This window comes from Rhinoderma darwinii, chromosome 1 (genome assembly GCF_050947455.1).
Source record: "Rhinoderma darwinii isolate aRhiDar2 chromosome 1, aRhiDar2.hap1, whole genome shotgun sequence".
Taxonomy (NCBI): Eukaryota; Metazoa; Chordata; class Amphibia; order Anura; family Rhinodermatidae; genus Rhinoderma; species Rhinoderma darwinii.
Window position 1 is genome coordinate 471,950,403 of NC_134687.1, and position 19,027 is coordinate 471,969,429.

The 19,027-nt window shown below is 42.8% G+C and overlaps 1 protein-coding gene across 1 annotated transcript in view; it reads right to left on the minus strand.

The window, feature by feature from the left end:
• Positions 1-19,027, minus strand: part of TMEM132B (transmembrane protein 132B) — a 690,505-nt gene that overhangs the window by 505,083 nt on the left and 166,395 nt on the right. The gene's annotated exons all lie outside the window — the stretch shown is intronic.

A 19,027-nucleotide genomic window follows, 5' to 3' on the forward strand; every position in this document is an offset into this window, starting at 1 on the left:
TAAGGCCACAGTGCCCTCTGTAGATAAGGCCACAGTGCCCTCTGTAGATAAGGCCACAGTGCCCTCTGTAGATAAGGCCACAGTGCCCTCTGTAGATAAGGCCACAGTGCCCTCTGTAGATAAGGCCACAGTGCCCTCTGTAGATAAGGCCACAGTGCCCTCTGTAGATAAGGTCACAGTGCCCTCTGTAGATAATGCAACACACCCCTAGATAATGCCAGTGTCCTCTTCAGATACTGCCACACACCCACTTGTAGATAATGCCACAGTGCCCTCTGTAGAGGCTGCCACAGTGCCCTCTGTAGAGGCTGCTACAGTGCCCTCTGTAGAGGCTGCCACAGTGCCCTCTGTAGAGGCTGCCCCAGTGATGTCAGGGGCTTGCCCAGAGCTGGAGTCCCGGAGCAGAGCCGCTTCTGGCACTCTGCCTGGGATTCCAGCTCTGCTCCTGACATCACTGTCCATATATGGACAGAGATGTCAGGGGCAACCCAAGAGCTGGAGTCCCAGGCAGAGAGCTAGTAGGCTCTTCCTGGGACTCCAGCTGTGCTCCTGACATCACTGGGACTCCTGCTCTGGGGAAGCCCCTGACATCATTGTCGATGTATGGACAGCGATGTCAGAGGCTTCCCCAGAGTCCCAGAGCAGAGCCGATAATAGCGCTCTGCCCGGGACTCCACTCTGGGGAAAACCCTGACACACTGTCCATATATGGGCAGCGATGTCAGGGAATTCCACAGAGTCCCAGAGCAGAGCCGATACTAGCGCTCTGCCCGATACTCCGCTATGGGGAAGACCCTGACACACTGTCCATATATGGGCAGCGATGTCAGGGAATTCCAGAGTCCCGGAGCAGAGCCGACACCAGCGCTCTGCTCGGGACTCCGGCTCTGGGGAAGCCCCAGACATCACTGTCCATATATGGGCAGCGATGTCAGGGAATTCCACAGAGTCCCAGAGCAGAGCCGATACTAGCGCTCTGCCCGATACTCCGCTATGGGGAAGACCCTGACACACTGTCCATATATGGGCAGCGATGTCAGGGAATTCCAGAGTCCCGGAGCAGAGCCGACACCAGCGCTCTGCTCGGGACTCCGGCTCTGGGGAAGCCCCAGACATCACTGTCCATATATGGGCAGCGATGTCAGGGAATTCCACAGAGTCCCGGAGCAGAGCCTGTACTAGCGCTCTGCCCGGGACTCCGGCTCTGGGGAAGCCCCAGACATCGCTGTTCATATGTGGACAGCGATGTCAAGGAATTCCAGAGTCTCGGAGCAGAGCCGATACTAGCGGCTCTGTGTCCCGCGGGCCGCAGTTGACAGCCCCAGGGGCGCATGCGGCCCGCGGGCCGCGTGCTTGAGACCCCTGGCCTAAGAGGTACCACTCTTTCCATCATAGTGTTTCTCTGTGAGGGTTCCACTCCTGTTTTGGCCCACAAATACTAATGCCAAATAATGACCAAAATACTCTGGCCCTGTCCATCCGCTGGAGTAACATCGCTAAATACTTACCCTCCACTCTCTGTCTACTAGGGCCCTGTATCTAAGCCTATTATGTGTTAAACCGTCTGCTGAGCTATGTATCTAATGCTATCATGTGTGATACTGTCTGCTGTGGCTTTGTATCTAATTCTATCATGTGTGATACTGTCTGCTGAGGCCCTCTATCTAATTCTATCATGGGTGATACTGTCTGCTGGGGCTCTGCATCAAAGCCTATCATGTAGGATACCGTCTGCTGGACAGTGGCCACACTACCACCGTAGCAGCAGTTGTGACTGCTACAGGGCCCGAAATAGAAGGGGTCGCTAAATGCGGTCCGGCGGCTCAGTTAGCACACATGTCAAGATTGGGCAGCCCCTTTTTAGATAGTGCCCTCTGTGGATGCTGCCACAGTGCCCTCTGTGGATGCTGCCGCAGTGCCCTCTGTAGATAAGGCCACAGTGCCCTCTGTAGATAAGGCCACAGTGCCCTCTGTAGATAAGGCCACAGTGCCCTCTGTAGATAAGGCCACAGTGCCCTCTGTAGATAAGGCCACAGTGCCCTCTGTAGATAAGGCCACAGTGCCCTCTGTAGATAAGGCCACAGTGCCCTCTGTAGATAAGGCCACAGTGCCCTCTGTAGATAAGGTCACAGTGCCCTATGTAGATAATGCAACACACCCCTAGATAATGCCAGTGTCCTCTTCAGATACTGCCACACACCCACTTGTAGATAATGCCACAGTGCCCTCTGTAGAGGCTGCCACAGTGCCCTCTGTAGAGGCTGCTACAGTGCCCTCTGTATCTAAGCTTATCATGTGTGATAATGTCTGCTGGGACCATGCATCTAAGCTGATCATGTGTGATACTGTCTGTTGAGCCATGTATCTAATTCAATCATGTGTGATACTGTCTGCTGAGTCCTGTATCTTAGGCTATCATGTGTGACACTGTCTGATGAGGTCTGTATTTAAGCCTATCATGTGCGATACTATCTGCTGGGGCCATGTATCTAAGTATGTGATGTGTGGTACGGTCTGCTGACCCATGTATCTAATCCTATCATTCATGATGCTGTTTGCTGGGTCCTTTATCTATGCCTATCATGTGTGATCCTGTCTCCTGGGGTCCTGTATCTAAGCCTATCATTAGAGATGAGCGAACCGGGACATCCGAACCCGGTTTCGGTCCGAACATCTCGAAAAGTTCGGTTCGCAGCGAATCCGAACTTCACCGGGTTCGGCCGAACACGTTTTGACCGAACCCGGGCGGGCAGAAAAAACATTACAAAAATATTATACTAATCGGCAGCCACTTGTCTCTATCAATCACTGATAGAGAAAAGAGGCTGCTGATTAAAAATAAAATAAAAAGCATTTCATACGTACCCGGTCGTTGTCTTGGTGACGAGTCCCTCTTCTTCCTCCAGTCCGACCTTCTTTCCTGACGCGGCAGCCTGTGATTGGCTGCAGAGGAAGTCACGTGGGATGAAGCGTCATCCCTGGAGGCCGGCCTTCTGACGTCATCCTGACGTGCGTGACCGCCACTACAGCCTGTGATTGGCTGCAGAGGCCGCTGCAGCCTGTGATTTGCTGCAGAGGCCGCTGCAGCCTATAATTGGCTGCAGAGGCGGTCACGTGGGATGAAGCGTCATCCCTGGAGGCCGGCCTTCTGACGTCATCCTGACGTGCGTGACCGCCACTACAGCCTGTGATTGGCTGAAGAGGCTGCTGCAGCCTGTGATTGGCTGCAGAGGCCGCTGCAGCCTGTGATTGGCTGCAGAGGCGGTCACGTGGGATGAAGCGTCATCCCTGGAGGCCGGCCTTCTGACGTCATCCTGACGTGCGTTGGCCGGCCTTCTGACGTCATCCTGACGTGCGTTACCGCCACTACAGCCTGTGATTGGCTGCAGAGGCCGCTGCAGCCTGTGATTGGCTGCAGAGGCCGCTGCAGCCTGTGATTGGCCGCAGAGGCGGTCACGTGGGATGAAGCGTCATCCCTGGAGGCCGGCCTTCTGACGTCATCCTGACGTGCGTGACCGCCACTACAGCCTGTGATTGGCTGCAGCGCCGACATGGATGAAACGTCATCGCTGGAGGCCGGACAGGAGGAATGTAAGTATGAACGTATTTATTTTATTTTTTTATTACATTAAAATTGTATTTTCCACGCGCCGAGCATGGTACTGTCAAGGTTGCTGAAAGAGTTAGTGCAGCCCATTAACTCTTTCAGCACCCTGGACAGTACCATGCTCGGCGCACGGAAATTACAGGTTCGGTCAGAACTAGTTCGGTCCGAATCGAACTTTTTCGTGAAATTCGGCGAACCAGCCGAACCGAACTTTTCATAAGTTCGCTCATCTCCACCTATCATGTGTTCATGAAATTAATAAAACGGACAGCAATGGGTCACCCAACAAATCCTCAATTAGTGCCTTACCAGGCAACCTGGTGGCAGAGGGATTTATAGTGCTGGGAACAGATCTCGCTGGAGAGGGTTAACTGTGATGCCTTGTACACTGAACAGTCTATTTGTCTCTTCTCTAGGTTGTAACTTCAGCGCCATCCTCTATTTCTGACCAGTCCTGATCACATGTAGCCCATCACCACCAACGGTAAGTACTAAGCCTTCCCTCTGTGAAAATGGTAATTTTGTGTAATTTACCAGGTAGGATTTTCTACATTAAAGGTTAGTTGAAACATAGTTCTATTCTTTAACCAAAGCCATTATTGGCTGTTTCTTCCATAAACAATAGCACATTGTCCATAGGTTGGGTTTGGTATTGTCCATTCCCTTCAGTGGAGCTGGACTGCAATACAACACATAACCCATAACATTATGTTGCCATGTTTTTCTAATCTTGTACAACCCTTAATCTCACCTATTTGAGAATGTTTACCTTGTTCCCCTATATACTATGTGTTATATAAATTGAAAAACTTCATACAGAAATTTTTTTCTTACTTTCTCATTGGCGGGGGTCCTGGCAAGTGAATAGGGCATGCTGCAGGTAGCTGGGACCACAGTGCTTATGCAGTGTTGTGGCCTCTTCATTCTCAGGTTTGGTGGGAGCCTTTATTCAGTCCTACCTGTTATTTTACAGCAATCCCTTAGATCTAACTGATCAGCATATGCTAAATAGCGACTATGATTTTTCCAACAATGTTGATTTCTATGCAAAAATTCAGGGGGAAGCCACGCCCCATTGGTAGGACATGCCCCTTCTTTAGGACACGCCCCAATTGGTCTGGATCACCAAAGTGTCGCTGGAAGACATTTTAAAATGTTGGCATCTATGGTATGTGTGTGTGGGGGGGGGGGGGGTGTCTATTTGATAGTAATACATTTGGTGACTTGTCACAGCAAAAAGTCAATATTTTCCACAGTAAACACAACTTTATGATAAAACATCAAAAAGCACAGCTTAAAAATTTGCAGCCTAAAATAATCATAAGCAATATCGTCCAGGTAATGCCGCTTCAGGAGTTTAGGCAGTAAGTTGCTACATTTAGTTTATCTGGTATCAGTTTGGTTTAGTATTTTATGCCACTGTAATCATAATGTATGTATGTAGTGGCGCTACCACTTAAAAACTGCATCTGAAATCTTCTTACTCTGTCCATGGTGCTGAAAATTAAACTCGTACAGTATTTGAGTTGTCTCATTCCTTGCCACTGCAGTGTACACTCAATAATTTCAGGGTAAAATATCAGAGCTTATCTAGTGCTCATACTTTCTGATATACTGTATACCTCGTTCCTACCCTACGCTGTAAATGTACAATGCTGAAAGTCAGCACTTAACTCTCAGCGCCATAATACGGCGCTGTGATTGCAGGGTGACAGCAGTTGTGCCCCCACAATTAGCCGCAGGAGGGGCATCTAGCCGTTACTCCGCTGCAACAGAAGGGAACAGAAAAGACTCAGATCCCGGGCCATTTAGCACTTGCTATGCTGTGACCGCGGAATCACAAAGGAGGTGGACTCCCATTTCCCTCTAATAGCGATCGCCAGGGCTGACAATTGTAAGGGACAAGCCTACTCCTAACAAAGGCTCCATCGACTGTCCTCAGCTAATCTTTGATGTCTGCGAATCCCTGAGGTATGCTTTAACAGCTACTTGTGCATTTTATATGCACAGGCAGTGATGCATTGGAATACATTAGTATTCCAATGCGTTATAATGAAAAAATAAAATGTAAAAGTGAAAGTCTTTCTGTGGGACAAAAAAAAAATTCTAAAGTTTAATTAAAAAAATTGGAAATATAAATATGGGCACGAAAAATAAAAAATTAACATGATTATTTTGAATAACAATTGTTTTTATAAAAATAAAAGTCATCAAACATAAAAAAAAAATACATAAATTATATATCCCCTTAGTCGTTACAACCCATACCATAAATTTAAAACATAATTTTAAGTATTTGGTTGATGAAAAAATAACTAAAAAATACAACGGGAAAATAGAATTTCTTTGTGAAGTCTGCTTAAAAAATAAATAATATTAATTAACTGCAAATATTTATGTACCCAAAAATTATGTAAAGAAAAAAAATACACCTCGAAATGCAAAACATTTACACCTCACACAGCAATGTCAGAAAACAAATAAAAAAGTGAGGCAAAAATGGGAAAATCAGCTACCCATGTCCTTAATCCCTTCAGTACCGGGACAATTTTGGCCTACAGTACCGCAAGATTTTTTTTTTTTTGGACACTTCATTCCGAGAGCCATAGCCTTTTTACTCTTCAATCGATGTAGCTCTGTGAGGGTTTGTTTTTTGCAGGATAAGTTGTATTTTCCAATGGCACTAGTTTGAGGTACATATAACTTATTAATAAACTTTTATTAACTTTTTGCAGTTTTGCCATATTTTTTATGTTCTAAATTTTGCACCGTCCACTGTGCTGGATAAATAACATATAAACTTTATTTCATGGGTCAGTATGATTACCAAATATGTATAGTTTATTTTATGTTTAGCTACTTTTGCACAATAAAATCACATTTCATGCATGTCCTGCGGGCCTTTGATAGGCTTACGGCTGCCATAGCCCATCGGCGACCCACGATTGTATCACAGAGTGCCGATGGGTGACAGAGGGAGTCCCCTATTCTCTCAGAGCCCCCTGCTGCTACGGGGCCAGCGCTGCCCAGCCCATTCCATCCTCCGCCATTACTAGGCTACAGGCCACGTTTGGCCTGCAGCCTATAAGAATCCCAGAGTCCCAACGCAAGCTGGCGTGGTGACGTCACTGGATCACGCCAGCCTACACAAGGGTCCTGCCTCGTCGCGGAGCAGGGAACGGGGCTAGGTAAGCAAGTTTTTATTTAATTTTTTTCTACAAGGAAGGGGGCTGTGTGGCACCATCTACAAGGGGGCTGTGTGGCACCATCTACAAGGGAGACTGTGTGGCACCATCTACAGGGAGGGCTGTGTGTGGCGCTATCTACAATGTGGGCTGTGTGTGGTGCTATCTACAAGGGGGGTGCACTATCTACAAGAGGGTGACTGTGTGGGACTATCTACAAGAGGGGGGCTGTGTGGCGCTATCTACAAGGGGACTGTGTGTGGCACTATCTACAAGTGGGGCTGTGTGTGACGCTATCTACAAGGGGGAGTTGTGTGTGGCGCTATCTACAAGGGTGGCTGTGTGGCGCTATCTACAAGCGGAGGGCTGTGTGACGCCTTATCTTCAAGAGGGGGGCTGTGGAATTATGTTATCTACAAAAGGGGGGCTGTGTATGGCATTATCTATGAGAGGGCCTGTGTGTGGCGTTATCTACAAGGGGGCTGTGTGGCTCTATCTACAAGAGGGGGCTGTGTGGGACTATCTACAAGAGAGGGGCTGTGTGGCACTATCTACAAGAGGGGGCTGTGTGGCACTATCTACAAGAGGGGGGCTTTGTGGGACTATCTACAAGAGAGGGGCTGTGTGGTGCTATCTACAAGAGGGAGGCTGTGTGGCACTATCTACAAGAGGGGGGCTGTGTGGCGCGATCTACAAGAGGGAGGCTGTGTGGTGCTATCTACAAGAGGGGGGCAGTGTGGTGCTATATCCAAGAGGGGGCTGTGTGGCGCTATCTCCACGAGGGGGGTTGTGTGGTGCTATCTTCAAGAGGGGGGCAGTGTAGCGCTATCTGCAAGAGGGGGGCTGTGTGGTGTTATATACAAGGGCAAAGAAGGATGCAGTATGTTGGATTTCCCCATTGAATACACATGCATATGTACTCGGCCGAGCCTGCATGTGTTTGCGTTAGTCAAGAGGAAAAGCTAATACAGGACATATAACTGTGATTATAATACAGGGTGGACCATTTATATGGATACACCTAAATAAAATGGGAATGGTTGGTGATATTAACTTCCTGTTTGTGGCACATTAGTATATGGGAGGGGGAAACTTTTCAAGCTGGGAGTTGACCATGGTGGCCATTTTGAAGTCGGCCATTTTGTATCCAACTTTAGTTTTTTCAATGGGAAGAGGGTCATGTGACACATCAAACTTATCGAGAATTTCACAAGAAAAACAATGGTGTGCTTGGTTTTAAAGTTACTTTATTCTTTCATGAGTTATTTACAAGTTTCTGACCACTTATAAAATGTGTTCAAAGTGCTGGACCATTGTGTTGGATTGTCAATGAAACCCTCTTCTCCCACTCTGCACACACTGATAGCAACACCGCAGAAGAAATGCCTCCCGATCTGACCCCCTTAGACTTTTATCTTTGGGGTCATCTGAAGGCAATTGTCTATGATGTGAAGTTACGAGATGTGCAGCAACTGAAACTACGGATACTGGAAGCCTGTGCTAGCATTTCTTCTGCGGTGTTGCTATCAGTGTGTGAAGAGTGGGAGAAGAGGGTTGCATTGACAATCCAACACAATGGTCCAGCACTTTGAACACATTTTATAAGTGGTCAGAAACTTGTAAATAACTCATGAAAGAATAAAGTAACGTTAAAACCAAGCACAACATTGTTTTTCTTGTGAAATTCTCGATAAGTTTGATGTGTCACATGACCCTCTTCCCATTGAAAAAACTAAAGTTGGATACAAAATGGCCGACTTCAAAATGGCCACCATGGTCAACTCCCAGCTTGAAAAGTTTCCCCCCTCCCATATACTAATGTGCCACAAACAGGAAGTTAATATCACCAACCATTCCCATTTTATTTAGGTGTATCCATATAAATGGTCCACCCTGTATTATAATCACAGTTATATGTCCTGTATTAGCTTTTCCTCTTGACTAACGCAAACACATGCAGGCTCGGCCGAGTACATATGCATGTGTATTCAATGGGGAAATCCAACATACTGCATCCTTCTTTGCCCTTGTATATAACACCACACAGCCCCCCTCTTGCAGATAGCGCTACACTGCCCCCCTCTTGAAGATAGCACCACACAACCCCCCTCGTGGAGATAGCGCCACACAGCCCCCTCTTGGATATAGCACCACACTGCCCCCCTCTTGTAGATAGCACCACACAGCCTCCCTCTTGTAGATCGCGCCACACAGCCCCCCTCTTGTAGATAGTGCCACACAGCCTCCCTCTTGTAGATAGCACCACACAGAAAAAACTAAAGTTGGATACAAAATGGCCGACTTAAAAATGGCCGCCATGGTCAACACCCAGCTTGAAAAGTTTACCCCCTCCCATATACTAATGTGCCACAAAGAGGAAGTTAATATCACCAACCATTCCCATTTTATTTAGGTGTATCCATATAAATGGCCCACCCTGTAGTATACGCTGAGCACTGTAGTTAAGCTTGAATCACTAAAATGTTAAATAGAAATGCCCAGATTACTGTTTTTTATGTAAAGGAAAAGCAGAAAACAATAAAAAGGCCATATAATAGACCATGTCAATATCCGTATTACATTTTTCCATTGCAGGTTAGAAAATGAAAACTTATACCTTATAAGTTCCTATGGCCAATGTTGAAACCTATTTTTTGAGTCAATAGTAGCTGAAAACTATTCTAGGCTACTTCATTTGGTAACTAGCTTACTAGTACTGCTTAAAGGGGCATTCCAGTTTCAGTGAATAAATGTTATTCTTCAACTAATGTAAAGTTATACAGTTTGCCAATAGACTTTCTGTATCAAATCCTCACAGTTTTCAAGATCTCTGCTTCCAGTCATTCAAAAGGAGCCTTCATTGTTTTCTACCATGGGATAAAAATCTGCCCTGGTCTTGTGATGCACACTAAGGTGCAGGACTGATTACAGTACAGATATCAGAGCTGTGTCTTGTAATGAGCCGTGAACCTGTATGTCCATTACATGACTAGGACATAGTTGTGTTCTTGGGAGAGAACAATGAAGCTTCCTATTGAATGACAGCAAGCAGAGATCTTGAATATCAGGAGAAATTGAGACAGAAAATTCTATAACTTTTCATTATACAAAGAATAACATTTATTTGCTGAAACTGGAATACACTTAGTAAATTATTAACTGGCTTAAATAAACAATTTAAGAAAAACTACAGAGTCCTCAGGAAATGTATAAACCATTTTATGTCATTAAATTCAACCTCTAATTTGAACCATACTAAGAGCTATGATATATCATATGAGAAAACTTGTTGAAATAAATGAGCGTAATTGGATGCAGAGCAGAAATATAAACAGGAAAAATCAAACACCAGCATGATATATGTTGAAAATTCCCAAAGGGCTAGAATAGAGCATGTGAAACATTATGGGACAGTAGAGCAGGGGCTGAACATTGAAGTCTTCAAAGAAATAACTTAAGGGGAATTTTCCTTTTGAACTCAACAACAGCCACTGAATATCTCCAATTGGTATTCAGCACTGCAAGAGTGATCCTGTATCGTGTAAAATAGTTCCAGTAAAACAGTTCCCTTTCTTTCATCATTTTGCCATCTCACTATGTTAAGAATAATACCTACAAATGGAGGTTCAGATCTGGTGCTTGATAGGTCTTCCCTGTGGTAGCCATGTGTAGAAACAAAAAAAGCAACAGGTTTGTGTTTTTAGTCATCATTAGAAATACAAATTCAATACGCAACTAATGTCCCGAGTCCTGGACCGTCCCTGCCAGTGGTGTATTATTGGTCTTCCATGGTAGTACCACATCCATGCTTTTGATGCCCTCTCAAACTACATATTCTCATTATATTTGTACACGTTGTAAATAACCATTGTTCACAACGTTATTAATACACCAAATTGAAATTCCATATATCAGAGACAACTATAACTCTTTTTCAGCACACTTGGTGCAATATAAAGACAAGAAGACCACATTTTATATAGCAAATTTTGCTTCATTATGTACTATACATTATTTTTACTAGACAGTATACATCTCTAAACACGCCATGGCAAAATACAAGAATGTACACTCTTGTGTTTTATAAAACCATCTCTGATCCTGGATCTAAGATTAAAGTATTATGTTTCAGCAAATAAAAGTTATTCTTTTTATAGTAAAAAAAGTAAACACATTTTCCATTATCATTTTTGTATTTGTATTCAAAGTTTTCAAGTTCTCTTCTTGCTGTCATTTAATAGGAACCGTCATTGTTTCCTTCCAGGGGATAAAAATCTGTCAGTGATCCGAGGAAAGATAGAACATGTCCTATCTTTCCTCGGATCGGAGAATCTGGTCAGTTTTCACAGACCCGATTCACCAGCTAAAGTGAATGGGTCCGTGAAGACTATCGGGTGCAACTCGGAAGCCGTTAAAAATGGCCCGAGTGGCACAACGGTCGTGTGCATGAGGGGTAACTATAAAAAGCCCAACACCTGTGTGTTCATCACATGACTAGGGCAGTCTTATAATGGAAGTAATGAATGGATATTGGAAGTAAAAAATGAAGTTTCTTGTTAAATAGCTGCAAGCAGAGGACTTGATACACAAGGTATGTTTGAAAATTGTATAACTTTTCATTTTACAAACAATAACCTTTGAGTATTGCATAGAATTTTTTATGAAAAAAACTGTTGTGTATTATCCGCGTTTTAAGACATATACTAGTACGATACTGCACAAATGACAATAAATAAATTGTACAGATATTATTTATGATACAGTAACACTTTCTCAAACAACAGCATTATCTTACAAATGTTACTAGCCCAGGACTGTCGCCGGTTAAATTTCAAAGAATGTCAAAAGCACTTTTTTTTTCTATCTCCAATAGCGATCCCTCTCAACATGATGCTTATAAACAGACTGTTAAACAGAGCATGCAATAAACAACTCAAGCCAAAAAATGCAAAAACAAAAGACTGATGAAGAACAGTTATAGACGTTAAAAAGCCCTACACACCAGAACCGTGCTATATATTCAGCTGAAATACTCCCTGAGGTAGTGCACCTGTTCGGAGACAAGTACTGGCAGATACATGCTTTTAACGGTTTTATTTATTCTTATTTTCATAATATCTTAAAAAACAAATATTGATATTGCTGTTGTGAGCAGGTCTTATTTTTGCATTTCATGTGGTCTACCAAGATTTCCATTTTGCTATCATTTTAATTGATTTGTTCCATTTAGTCTATAGTCATCTCTAAAAGTGGGTTTACATGAGCAGATTTCTGTCGATCGATAGCAGTCCTTTTACACGGGCCGATGCTATACTGTTTGGGGATGAACGCTCGTGCCCATCAGTTTGCATAAATGTAATTGCTTACGTGGGGGGTTGTACTGCCAACAACGATGATTTTATAGCCTGCATAAACAATGTGATCAACCGACACATGAGCATTCGTTCACTGGTCGACTGATCACTGCCCTGTTTACAGAGGACAAAAAAATTGGCCGAACGAGTGTTCTTAGGAACGCTTGTTCCGGATTATTTGCCTGTGTAAATGGCCTTATTTCTGTAAGCCAAATGCATAACCAGCACAAATCTTTTTACTGAAGTATCAGTGAAGGTAAAATTTAATAGCCTGGAGTCCAAGCACACAGAGGATTGCTGAGGCCCTGTTCACATGACTTTATATCCTTACATTAGACTGATAGAGGCCACAAGAGTGCCCTTTTGTTCTGTATCGGGCTGGTATACATTGGTATACCTTTTTATTTTGAGGTATGAAATAGCATGGCAGAGTAGCGATGGCATCCGTTACCCATAGGCTATTATGGCATTTGTTTAACATATACGTCATGAAAAACTCATGAAAGTTCATGATGTATAACAGGTGCCATACTAGCCTATGGGTGACTGATGCCACTGTTAGGTATCCGTCAAAATCTATGTTTAAAGTATAAATCTGTAGTTTTCCTGGCATATACGTTTGTAATGTGAATAGGGTCTTAAACTTTATATAATGTAGCAAACCCTCATCTGTAAGAATTATTTGGTCTGTACAGGCTTTCAGGAGCTAGATTGACAAGAATGTTCCTATACACGGACAGCAAAAAGAGGTGTCACAAATGGTGAGGAACTGAGGTGCCAAATATATTAGAAAGTTGCTTTTCCAATTTATATTGGTCAATCTTTATTTACTGTATATAAACCCGAAAAGCTGCTTTTAAAGCATGTTTCCACATCAATCTACTCTTTCTAGTTACTATAATTTTGTAGAGACAATCAACAATTTTATCATATCAGGCCATGCTACTACAAATATAATGTCTCATGATATAGAGGAGAAGATCCCTATGTACCAGTTGATATGACTCATGTAAAAAGACAAGGTTTTAGCATTAAGACCTTACATAGATGGAAATTAAGGCAATGCCTTATCTTATAATCTTAGATTTTCTGCTAATGAAGCAAGCCAATGGGGTGCAGCATCTGTATAACATTGTCTGTGTCTCCTTGCTGCTGTCCTTGTGACATTCAAAATGAAAAAAAAAAACATTAAATGGAAGGAAAACTTGTTTGATGATAATTGGCTAGATCTGCCAAATAGAAAAAAAATTAAAGAAGGAAAAATATGAGTGAATCTTTTGAAAAGGAAACTAATTAAAACTGGCTAATCCGATCCTATTACTGTATGCAAGACTGTGACCGAGTCAGAAAAATAATACACTGACATAGTTGGGCTTAACTGGACTGTGCTTTAACAGTTCGTTCACATTATGTATGACTTTGAAGTGGTTAAATATCCTGGAGAGCTGTCACAAAACTTCAGACTTATAAAAAAAAACAACTGCTTCAATTAAAGTGTATAGAAAAGAATAATGTGGGGAAACAGTCAGCTGGATTATAGCAACACCGTTCTGTTTATACTGGAAATATTTTCCATATTTAGTTCCATATTTTATGCCCTCATCTCAAGTTATAACAATATAAATATTTAGCATTTTCAGTGGAGAGTGGAGGAAGCAGCTGGAGACAGACAGAAAAGAGAGACACACAGAGATGCTGCTGCAGATTCTAGTAAGTGTTTTATTTCACCCCAGTGTTTGATTCACAGCTGCACTGCTCATTACTGCTGTATAATCTTCTCCATGCAGCTGAAGCTTCTATATATGTGATAGATTGAGATTCGAGAAGCAGAATGTTCTCTTCTTTAAGTGTGCAATATATGGGAAGCATGATAAAAGCTAGGGTCCACCCACTTTCTCATGGAAAACTAAGAATAAGGGTATGTTCACACGGTGAGCCAAAAACGTCTGAAAATACGGAGCTGTTTTCAAGGGAAAACAGCACCTGATTTTCAGACGTTTTTTTAGCAACTCACGTTTTTCGCTGCGTTTTTCGCGCCGTTTTCGCGGTGTTTTCGTGCCGTTTTTTTGGCCGTTTTTGGAGCTGTTTTCAATAGAGTCTATGAGAAAACGGCTCCAAAAACATCCCAAGAAGTGTCCTGCACTTCTTTTGACGAGGCTGTAATTTTACGCGTCGTCTTTTGACAGCTGTCAAACGACGACGCGTAAATTACAAGTCGTCGGCACAGTACGTCGGCAAACCCATTCAAATGAATGGGCAGATGTTTGCCGACGTATTGGAGCCGTATTTTCAGATGTAAAACAAGGCATAATACGCCTCGTTTACGTCTGAAAATAGGTCGTGTGAACCCAGCCTTAGGGTATGTTCACACGGCCTATTTACGGACGTAATTCGGGCGTTTTTGCCCCAAATTACGTCCGAAAATAGCGCCTCAATAGCGCTGACAAACATCTGCCCATTGAAAGCAATGGGCAGACGTTTGTCTGTTCACACGAGGCGTAATTTACGCGCCGCTGTCAAATGACGGCGCGTAAATAGACGCCCGCGTCAAAGAAGTGACCTGTCACTTCTTTGGCCGTAATTGGAGCCGTTATTCATTGACTCCAATGAATAGCAGCGCTAATTACGCCCGTAATGGACGTGGCGTTCAAGCGTCTGCACATGCCGTTACGGCTGAAATTACGGGGATGTTTTCAGGCTGAAACATCCCCGTAATTTCAGCCGTAACAGACGCCCTCATGTGAACATACCCTTAGAGATCAGGTCTGCAGAGCGGAAAACTGCTACCAAAAAAAAATCCATATACAAGTCATATAATGGCCAGAAAAAGTATTATTTATTCCTCATGTACACATATATGACAGCTTTTTTGAAAAATCACCTGAAAGTTTAGGTAAGCTTTAAGTTATGTAAATTGACATGTACAGGCGGTAACTCCACCGGAAAACTCTGATAGTTATTGTAATCATTCATTAAGTGGTAGTTCACTTTCGGACTCTAGTTGAAAATGTTCAATTATTTCATTTGGAATAATTATGACTGATATTTATATTACTGCAATTTCATACATCATTATACATAAAAACTTTCTAAAAAAAACACAATTCCTATTACCCAGACCAGGGCCTCAATTATCTGAGCTACTACTAATTAGACTTCGCTTCACTTGCTATGTCCATTGGTATGCACTAACAAGCAGTAAAATGTGACAACTCTAGGAGCAATGTCAGGTTCCAGGCTGCGTGCAATGTGACAACAGCAATGGTGAGTGCATCAGTAGGGCTGGAGATCACTGTCAGTCCCTGTCATGCGGTGAACCTTAAGGGGGGTGAAATGTCATAATTTTGTAGATTGGAATTTTCTCCAATATTGGCATTCACATTGGCAATGAGGCTGTGTAGTTGCTCTGCTGCTAATTTTGTAGGCATTTCAAATATGTCCCTGTGGTCATCTTGACTCAATAACACATCAAAGTGCAGGAACTACCTCCCCCTTATTATATCAAGTTTACAAACAAGTTACTGGGGACTTTAAATAAATATATTTTAACTTAATAGTCAATGTCAAATACATTTTCCAAACTTTTATCCTGGAACTGAAATTTTTGGCTATTATGTCAAATACCACCTAGTAAAATAAATACCTTCAAGTCTTTGATCAATTTAAATTTAAGGTAAAAGTGCATTGTGGCTTTTACCATCATACAATACTAAATTAGTACCCCAGCTGTCTATGCCAGGGGAAGGGGCAACACACTGGACACTATACTTTAGCACATTTTTTGCACTGACAAGTAGATGTCATACAGTACAATTTATGTGACATCACCAGCCCACTCGAACAATTAATTTCGGATTTTACACTACAGAATGCATTTTGAAAGAGAGTGGACAGACTGCAATGTACCTATAGCAACAACTAAGCACAATAATCCTTCTCTTTACAATTGTTTGGCTTGACAAAAATTCCACCTTAGGCCTCATGCACACGACCGTAGCCATGTGCTGGGCCGTGATTTTCGGGTCGGCCGGCAGCGGACTGTCAGCCGCAAGCCGCCCGCAAATAGCGGGCCGTGCACATGGCCGCGCCCATTATTTTCAATGAGCCCAGACCGCAGAACACGGCCGTAATAAGGCTTGACCATTCTTTCTGCGGTGCGGGCTCCTGGGCCATGCACGGACCGTGGAAGCCACGGTCGTGTGCATGGCCCATAGGAATGAATGGGGCCGCAATTCTCCCGTGGATTTTCGGGGGAATTGCGGCCACAAAAGCACCTTCGTGTGCATGAGGCCTAACACCGACCCTTGCTTGGCCATTGTTAAAAGAGCAATGTAATTGTCCAACACAAAAGTAGAAAGCAATGTGTTCCAGTGCAAGCTTCAATGTGGGGGATTTGGGGGTGGTTGAAGTAATGCTCTTTTGTCGGCTAGTGGTGGCAAAGGCAAAGGGGACCCATAGCTCTACCACTGATATTAAAGGGAAATGTAACTAGGACCGACCCATATTACTTAGGGTTTAGTGTAGACAGATCTATCCCATTATACTGTACAAATGATACAGCAAGGCTGTGTTGCATTAAACAAAATTTCACCGAAAAATTTAAATTTTAGATGTAAAAACTGGTTCTCTTCTTGGCCAACAAAGGTATGCTTTGTAATGTTCAAAGCCTGCTGAGGAAAATCATTCCTACTCCAATACGCCAAATAAAAGAATTCAGTTATTGCAAACAAACCAATTATTAGTCTCGCAAGGAGCAAGCTAATTTTGGTCTTAAGGATTACACAATTTTTATTTTTCTCGGTATTCCATCATTTATAACTCCCTGACCCAACTGTATGAGGCATTGTTTTTTTGCCAGGTGATTAGGATGGCATTCTAGTGCAGGAGCCCAACAACAGCAGAAAGGGAGTCTATCTAGTCAGCTGCCATATATCACTTCAGTCTCCACTGTAGCTGCTATAGAGATTGGAGAAAAGCCAGGTTTACGGGAGGGTTCAAATTAGGAGCGGGGGCTAAAGCAGACTTGGGGGGTCTGACAGGTGCCCTATACTGACCGCAGAATAGGACACCAGAGCAAGATTCAGCTAGAAGCCGTTTATGAAACGGGAGAACTCTGCAAAAAAACAACAACTTCTTAATCTGACCCCTGGTCCAGAAGCTGCAGGATATGTTTCTGGGACCAGGAGTTGGCAGCAATGTCAATTAACCTGGTCTTTGAATAAATGCATTCAAATTAGCAACTAAGCTCATAACGTTAATTTATGTGGCAAGATATAAGCATTTGCCAAATATGAAAGTTTTAGATAGACAGTATGTACAGTATTGACTATGATAAAAGAATGCAAGAATAATATTTTTATTTGTGTGATTAGATGCAATGTACTCATTTGCCTGCTACAAAGTGGTTTGCCCTTTTTCACCTCTAGAAGTAGCTGCTCTCAGGTTTCATTTCCCTACCTGCACTTATTTTATACCACAAAAGCGCCAACAAGGAAAAATATTCACCTAATCATAGTGAACACATAAAGCAATCAAAAACCTGCAAAGAATTCATGTACTCATGTCAACTCCATATATTCTGATTTAAATATCACAATAATAAATTAGGCTAAAATTAGGTCTAGATGAAACATCATGGTAATAGTATAATAGAAAAACTGTGCTAACCAGAAAAGACACAGGGGAAGATTTATTAAGACTGGCATTCCAGTCTTAATAAACAATGCATTGTCGTAAGATGTGTCTTAATAAATGTATTGCATCTTCCGGCTGACTGTGTGGCATAATTGTGGAGCAATGACCGCGGCTGTGTGCTATCCATTCCCTCCTTCCTAACAGACATAAAATAAAAATAAGTATACTAACCCCATGGCTCCTCTTCTCCCATCAGTGTACCCTCAGGCTTCCTCAGCATGCTGTGTCACATACAACGTCATGACGCTGACCGGCGTCAGTACGTTGTATGCGTAGTCTGAGGGGAGAAGAGGATCGGTAAGGTGAGCATACTTTTTATTTTAGTGTCTGATGAGGGGATACTCCGATCTGGTGGGGCAAGGTGCCAGATGGGGGGGGTAGTCCGATCTGGGGGGGGGTACGGTGGAATTGCATTACAATTTGCGATATTTAAGCTCTTTTGTGAATTTTCAATGCCAGAAAACTAGTGAAGACAGGTTGATAAATTCCCCCCACAGTGTAGGGATGAGGTGGGGCTAAAATCAATAACTACAGTATTAAATGATTTTTTTTTTATAAAATGAGATTTGTGACCACCTTTCAGCCATTAGCATTCAATGAATAGGGTGAAATAGATAATACTAGATTCTTAGCTCATATATATATATATATATATATATATATATATATATATATATAGCGAACAAAAAAGTAGGCAGCACACCATCGGAATCAGTGAAAAAGAGGGTACTTTATTAACCCTAAGTGCGACGTTTCAGCTCTATCCACTAGAGCCTTTCTCTAGTGGATAGAGCTGAAACGTCGCACTTAGGGTTAATAAAGTACCCTCTTTTTCACTGATTCCGATGGTGTGCTGCCTACTTTTTTGTTCGCTGTAGATATTGAGAGCTTTGGTCTGCTCCCTGGGGCCTGCACCCACACTCTTCTATCGGTGCTGCTGGATCCTTTTTTTGTTTCTGTATATATATATATATATATATATATGAAACAATGTACATAAACATAGGCATCTTTCGATTAAGAAGTCTTATTTGTGTTCTATTAAATGTTACAGCGTTAGTAGTATCTAGTGAATACAATCTGAAAATATTACATTTTACACATCTGTGTGGTATGTATCTATTCATGTAAATCTTATAACAAAAGTCTGAATTGTGAATTTTACAATGATTGACGTACACATGAAA